This window comes from Salvelinus sp. IW2-2015, unplaced genomic scaffold (genome assembly GCF_002910315.2).
Source record: "Salvelinus sp. IW2-2015 unplaced genomic scaffold, ASM291031v2 Un_scaffold4174, whole genome shotgun sequence".
Classification (NCBI taxonomy): Eukaryota; Metazoa; Chordata; class Actinopteri; order Salmoniformes; family Salmonidae; genus Salvelinus; species Salvelinus sp. IW2-2015.
The window spans coordinates 4501-11286 of record NW_019945445.1 but is presented as its reverse complement, the minus strand read 5'-3'; the positions used below and the strand labels follow the sequence as shown (position 1 = coordinate 11286).

General features: G+C 47.8%; 1 pseudogene; it reads left to right on the top strand.

Annotated features, from left to right (window-relative positions):
* LOC112076979 (SLIT-ROBO Rho GTPase-activating protein 2-like) overlaps window positions 1–6786 on the top strand; it is a 42893-nt pseudogene that overhangs the window by 32414 nt on the left and 3693 nt on the right.

The following is a 6786-nucleotide window of genomic DNA, read 5'->3' as shown; positions in this document are numbered from 1 at the left end:
TCTATCTATCTATCTATCTATCTATCTATCTATCTATCTCCTTCTCTTGCTCTCTCTCTCTATCCCTCTCTCTCTGTCCATCTCTATATCTCTCTCTCTCCCTTTCCCTATCTCTATCCCTCGATGTCTGAGAAGCGTGTTTAATCATATAGTCCACCAATACAAAAATGGCACAGACGAAAATCGGAAAACTACGCTCACGATACTCAGCAACTCGTGCAAACGCACAGAGGAACAAACACAGTTCCGACACTTTACATACACGTGCGTAAATCGTGAACACAACAAACATCAAATACAATCGAGCGCAATACACACAAGTCTAATCCCGCACGAAGGCAGGCAACAGGTACCCTATATATACACACACAGAAATAAACGCAATTGAAACCAGGTGTGAAAAGAATCACAGACAAAACAAACAGAAAAGGAAAAGGGATCGGTGGCGGCTAGTAAACCGGCGACGCCGACCGCCGAGCGCCGCKCGAACAGGGAGAGGAATTACCTTCAGTAGAAGTCGTGACAATACGTGACAGTTCCAAAAGAATAAAGACATTTCAAATGTCATATTATGTATATATGCAGTGTTGTAACGATGTGCAAATGGTTAAATATGGGTTGTATTTACAATGGTGTTTGACCTTCTCTCTCTATCCATCCATCCATCTCTCTCTCTCTCTCCAGATGGGGGTAGTATGTGCCCAGCAGCCGTTAGAGGGGGAGTTACTCCAGAGGTGTCAGCAGCTGCAGTCCCGTCTCTCCACCCTCAAGATTGAGAATGAGGAGGTGAGACCTGCACTCCTCTCACCTCATCACTCCAACATCTAACCCCCTCACCCCCCATCTCTCACCTCATCACTACAACATTTAACCCCCTCTTGCTATGACGCTAACATCTCTCACCTCTACTCACTCACATCATTCTAACCCTCACCACGAGCTGATTTGGATCTACTCTCACGAACCTCATCACACTATCCCACTCAACATTTACGACACGACCGGCTGTCTCTGACGCACTTAAACCACATCTCTTCACCTCAATCACCCATCCAACTTGTAGACGCGTCGCGTCCTGGAACCCCCCATGCTCTTCACAGTCATCACACAGCTCCCACACTTTAACACCCCTCACTGCCCGCCATTCTCTCTCAAATCTCCAGTCAAGAAATGACCGCATGTCAGTTTAGAAACCCCGCTACAATCACCCCCCATCCCATCCTCACACCCTCACTACATTTCAAACATTTAGACACCCCCTCCACCATTCTTCCACCTCATCGGATAGCTTTCTGCGCCAAACATCTTCTAATATACCGACCCTCCATCAAACCAACCATCTCTCACCATCAATCCACTCCAAAATTTAATCCCCTCACCCCAACTAGAGTCGTACGTATGTTTCATGGAGTTCCTAAACCACTCATTCTAACCCCTCTACCCCCCATTCCAGACGGTCTGGTTCACTGGTCATCAAGTCTCGAAACACCCTTCCCCAACATTTCAAAACGAGCCGCCTGTCTTACGCGACTCATCACAAACCATCCCTCTCAGCCTTCAACAATCCACATCTAACACTCACCACCCGACCCGCTACGTCAACCGTTCGATCAGTGTACCTATAACACACCATTAAACTCTCCTCACCCCCCATCCACCTTCTCACTTCCATCACACATTCGCACGAAGATGATTCGCATGATCTATACTTCGACAACAACACCTCAACACCAACACCACACATCCTCTCACCCATCATCAGATGGGTGTTTATGCAAAAAATAATTTGGTAAAATTCCCAGTCAACCCATACTCTCACCATCATCAAAGTCCAACATTTAATCACATCACCCGCATCCACTCCCATCACTCTCACCTCGACTACTCCACACCGCAGCACTGCCAACATTTAATGACCCTCACGGTCGTTCCTTACAAGTCGCTCACACCAATTCATCACTCCATCATTTCACCCCCGTCATCCCCCATCTCTCACCATCACTCCACACACTTTTAACCACTGCGCCCCATCACGTGGCTCCATCTCTCACACTCATCACTCCAACAATTAATCCCTCACGGCTCCCATCTCTCTCACCTCATCACTCGCTCACACCACCAACTCTGTAAAAGTCCGTCGTCAACCTCCCACCATTCTTCCTATCAGGTCCCATGCAACTTTACCCCTCACACTAACCCCCATACTTAAACTCTCGAACCTTCATACGTATACCGGATAGGACCTTGCTAATACACGTTCAGTGGTTTATGCACGTCTTGAAGTTAAGTATAGGGTCAACTGTATTAGGATCTGAACCACTTCACAGCGGTGCTTCCTTTTCTGCGCATCCGATCGCCTCACAATCCATTGGACTAACAACCACCATGCTCGGCTAAGTTGACAGATTGTAGTTTTGACAGAACCGGGGAGATACATTCCCTTCGACGATTCTGTGTAGATAATACGCCCCGTTTGTTACCACGCTCTCCCTGCTCAAGTCGCTCTCTCAATCTCATGCTCTCTTCTATACCAACACCGATCAACCCAATCAAGCTCTGATCCTCTCCCAGTCTCCAGAATCTCTCCCCCTTACGCACTCCACATCTCCCTTTCCGCCTCCCTCACCCATCTCTTTCTTCCCCCCTTCCCTCGATCTCATTTTCTCCCCCTCAACATTACTCTAAATCCTCTAACAGAAAACCGTCTCACTGCACCTCTTACTCGATAGTCTTCCCCTCATCTTCTGTAATTCGTACTAATTCTTCTGCTCTCGGTCTAGCGCGTCAATAGGGAGCACTCACACTCAGTCTGTCTGATTCCGCATCATCCGTCGATGCCTACATCTCCCCCCTTCAAACACCCCTCCCTTTCTTCTTCCCTCCTTCTTTTCTCTCCCCGACATCCCTCTCTTTTCCTCCACCTCCACTCTCTCTCGGCTGTTCTCTCATATCCCCCGCGTCAAGCGCCATCCCTCGCTCTCTACTCCTCTCCCTTCCCCTCTCTCCCGCCTCATCACCCATGCTCCCTGTTCTTTTCCCTGTCCCGCTCTTTCTTCATCCTCCACCGCTCCCTTCTCTTTTATGTCTGCTTCACCCCTCCTCTCTCGTCATAGGTGGAAGAAGATATGGAGGGCACTCTGTCGACATCCAGGACAGTGGTCACTGCGAGGACGATCCAGGTGGAAGGACTCATTGAGGTCAGCGAATGTGTTCTCGAACACCACAGCACTCCAGGAGTCGAGTCAAGTTCCACCATGAGCCAATCATTCCGTCAGCAAAAACGCCAGCCTGGGCCAAGAGACGGCCAATCAACAGGAAACGCAACAGTTTACTCACGGTAAGGCCAATCACAGAGCAGAGAGTGTTGTTGGTGACATCAGAAATTTGAGAATGGAGATGTGTAATGACACATTCTGGCAGAGAAGATCATGGTAGACCCAATCACAGAGCCAGCAGATGTGTTGGTGTTATGGGGACAGAGACTAACCATATAGCAAGGAATGAGGAAGATCATGGGTGCGGACAAATATGACCAGACAGGAGCACGTGAAGAGCTATTGTGTTATTCAGGAAGAGGAGGAGTGTCAGTGTAAGAGGGTCTTTGTTAAAACGATGTAGAATTTGCAATTCACATCCGCGTCCAAAGGGGTCAGATGGGTCATGCGATGAATATATCACACGTCAGGCAAGGCATTGATGTGACCCGTAGCATCAACTTCTCTCTTTCGCATCTCTCTCTCTCTCTCCTCTGTTCTCTCGTCCTCTCGTCTCTCTGTCTCCTCTCGTTCTGTATCTCCTGACACCTGGCTAGCTTGACAGCCATGATCTCCTGGTCTGCTTCTCTCGCTTCGTTCTCTCGCTAGATGACTCGCTGTCTCTCTCCCTTCTGCTCTTGCACTGGCTCTCTCTCTCTCGTCTCTCAAGTCTCTCTCTTTTCTCTCTCTCCCCAGAAGAGTACTCTCTTTCATTGCTCCATCTACTCTAATAGCGTCCCAGTCACCTGTATCTTTGCGCTCAGAGCTCTACTCTGCCATAAACTTCTCATGCGTCTCCGTGTCTCGACTACAGCTCTCATCAATTCCTATTCTCCGTCGATCACTCTCATCTCTCAGTCAATATCAGTCATGTGTCATCCACATTCTCTACTCTCCCTCTCTACTCTCATCCTCTCTCTCATCTTCTTCTCTCTCTAGTCTCTCTCGATTCCTCAGTCAGTGCTACATCTCGGCCTGCATCTTTCTCTAGACCCGTGCCTACATTCTCTATCAATCAACCAAATCTCACTTTACGAATGCTAATCTGCTCATTATCTCCCTCCTACCTTTCTTCCATGCTCTCAAACGAACATCTGTCACCGGCGACATTACGATCCAGGCCCGACCGTCTGTGATAACTATACTCCCTCTTCTCAGACTCTATCTCTCACTCGCACACACAGCCGCTCAGTGTCACTTAAGGTGCTCGTCTCCTATCAAATTACTCATTCCCATAACGGAGATCGGAAGGAACTTCTGTAGTGTCTGTGGTATGCTGTCTCCTCCTGAGGAAAACTACAATATTTCCAAACGGCATGTTCTTTGCTTTTCACACCCTTTTCTTGGTGGAGTGTCCACTTCGGGACGTGATGTGTGTCAGTCGGTGGTGGTGTGTCCAAGATCTGTTCTGCCCTCTTCCTACCTTTTTTGGCTTCTAGCGTTCACATTGATCTCTCGCGTCTCTTTCTACAATCTCTGCATCTAGTCTGGATCCTCATGACAAACATCTAAGATAGATGAATGTAGGCGCTCATCACAATTCTCTCTCTCTCTGTGTGGTATACTATCTCCTCAGTTGGATACAGTTGTTCCTCCAGTTTCTCACAGCATCCCGGTTTCCAATCATCTACCGGATGTCCCGTCACCCTTCCCAATTGCGTGGTCTTCACAATATGGCACCTCAATCATCCATCTGTCACCCTAACTTCTCAGCATTCACCATTCACTTAATTCAGATATTCATCACCCCCTTCGTATATTCACTCAAACTATCCACTCATACATGGCAATAATAGAATCTCTTCGATCTCATCTGGCCATCGTTCTCCTCTCCCTGGTCTCTCTGTCTCCTCTCGGAGCGGTCTGTTCTCTATCTCTTCTATGTATGTTGTTAAAGGAGTAAACTGGAAAGGGAGGGTTTCTTGGGAGGGGCCATGGAACCTGGATCACCAGAAACTGGGAGTTTATAACTCTATTGCCGTTGATCTCCAGGGAAAGACCTTCAGGAGAGAGAGTGCTGGAGTTACTACACAGTAGTCTTATACGTCCCGGCTCAGACTGTCGACTGATCAAAAAAAGCGCACCCACTCAGTTCGAGCATACACATGCCAGGCATGGGCAATGTTAGTATTGTACTTAGAGGGAATGTCACTTGGGCAGGATGGTGGTAGGCGCCACTAGGACGCAGGCCACAGTAAGACAAAAGCTCATTAGGAGGGCCACAATTCTGGGGAGTGCCAAAGGATGGGGCAGTGGGGGGATTGGATCGTTGGAACTGAGGGCCCTCCATTGTGTTTGATGTAACCGTAAGATTGGTGGAGATGAGGCTTCTGCCTAGGGGATGATGGTGTATTGCTTAGAGCTATCTACACAGGTCAGCATCACTGGGTACAACGTGTGTGCATTGTAAGGCTGATTATGGGTACAAGCATTTTGTGTTAGCACCAGGGCAGTATGTGTCAGTGTGTGTTTTAGTGTGATGTGTGTGTGGGTGTGCTGGTGTGTGTTTGTGTGTGTGTGTGTTGCGATGGTGTGTGTGCTGTGTGTTGTGTGTGTGTGTGTGTGTGTGGTGTGTGTGTGTAATGTTAGTGGTGTGTGTTAGTTAAGCGTGTGTGTTAAATAGTGTCGTTTGTGTATTTCAGGGAAGCTCTGTTAAACAGTTCTGTGTACAGCTGCCAACTTTATCCTCTCTGGGTCTCCTATTTTACTATAACTAACTAACAGATGCTCTCTCTCATCTCCGTCGTCACCAAATCACGATTGTCTCTCTTCTTGCTCACCTCGAGATCCTTATTACTAAACCTTGACGCTGCAGTCGAATAAAATGGGTCTCTTTTGCTCACCTTCTCCATATTCTAACAGAAAACCCTCGCGGCAGCTTCTCTTTCTCTTCTCACCTTCGCACTTCTGAATTCTCTTATGCTCTCAAATATCTCTCTCCCCTGCCTCCCTCTGTGCCTTACTAGCTGTGTCTTTACCCTGCTTGTTTTTGGGAATGTAGATAGACTGGACTAGTTAATTGCCTGGATTTTGCCAGGTAGGTTTTGTGGGTAAAGGTAGGAACACACCACGCAACCGTCGTGGTCTTCCAAAGGCCACCATTGCTAAGAAACCGCACTTCTCACAAAATATCTTCCATCAGGCGTATGCACCACAGATTCTATATCTGCGTGGCCAGAAGCGTATACTGTTGCAGAAGATCTGAGCACAGTACCAATGTAGGGAGATTCAACTTAGTATGGTGCATGTCTTCATCTCTAGAGGTCTGTTTTCTGAACTGCTGTTAACAAACAGGGTGTGTTTTTGGGTACATACTTCAATTCTAATAGTCTTGTGGCAAAAAGCACTAGTTTGTGTTTAGAGTTTGTGTGTTGTGGTGTGTGTGTGTGTATGTGTGGATGTGTGATGTGTGTGTGTGTGTGTGTGGTGTTTGTGGTGGTGTGGTGTGTGTGTGTGGTTGTGTGTGTGGTGTGTGTGTGTGTGTTGTGGTGTGTGTGTGTGTGTGTGTGTGTGTGGTTGTGTTTGTGGTGTG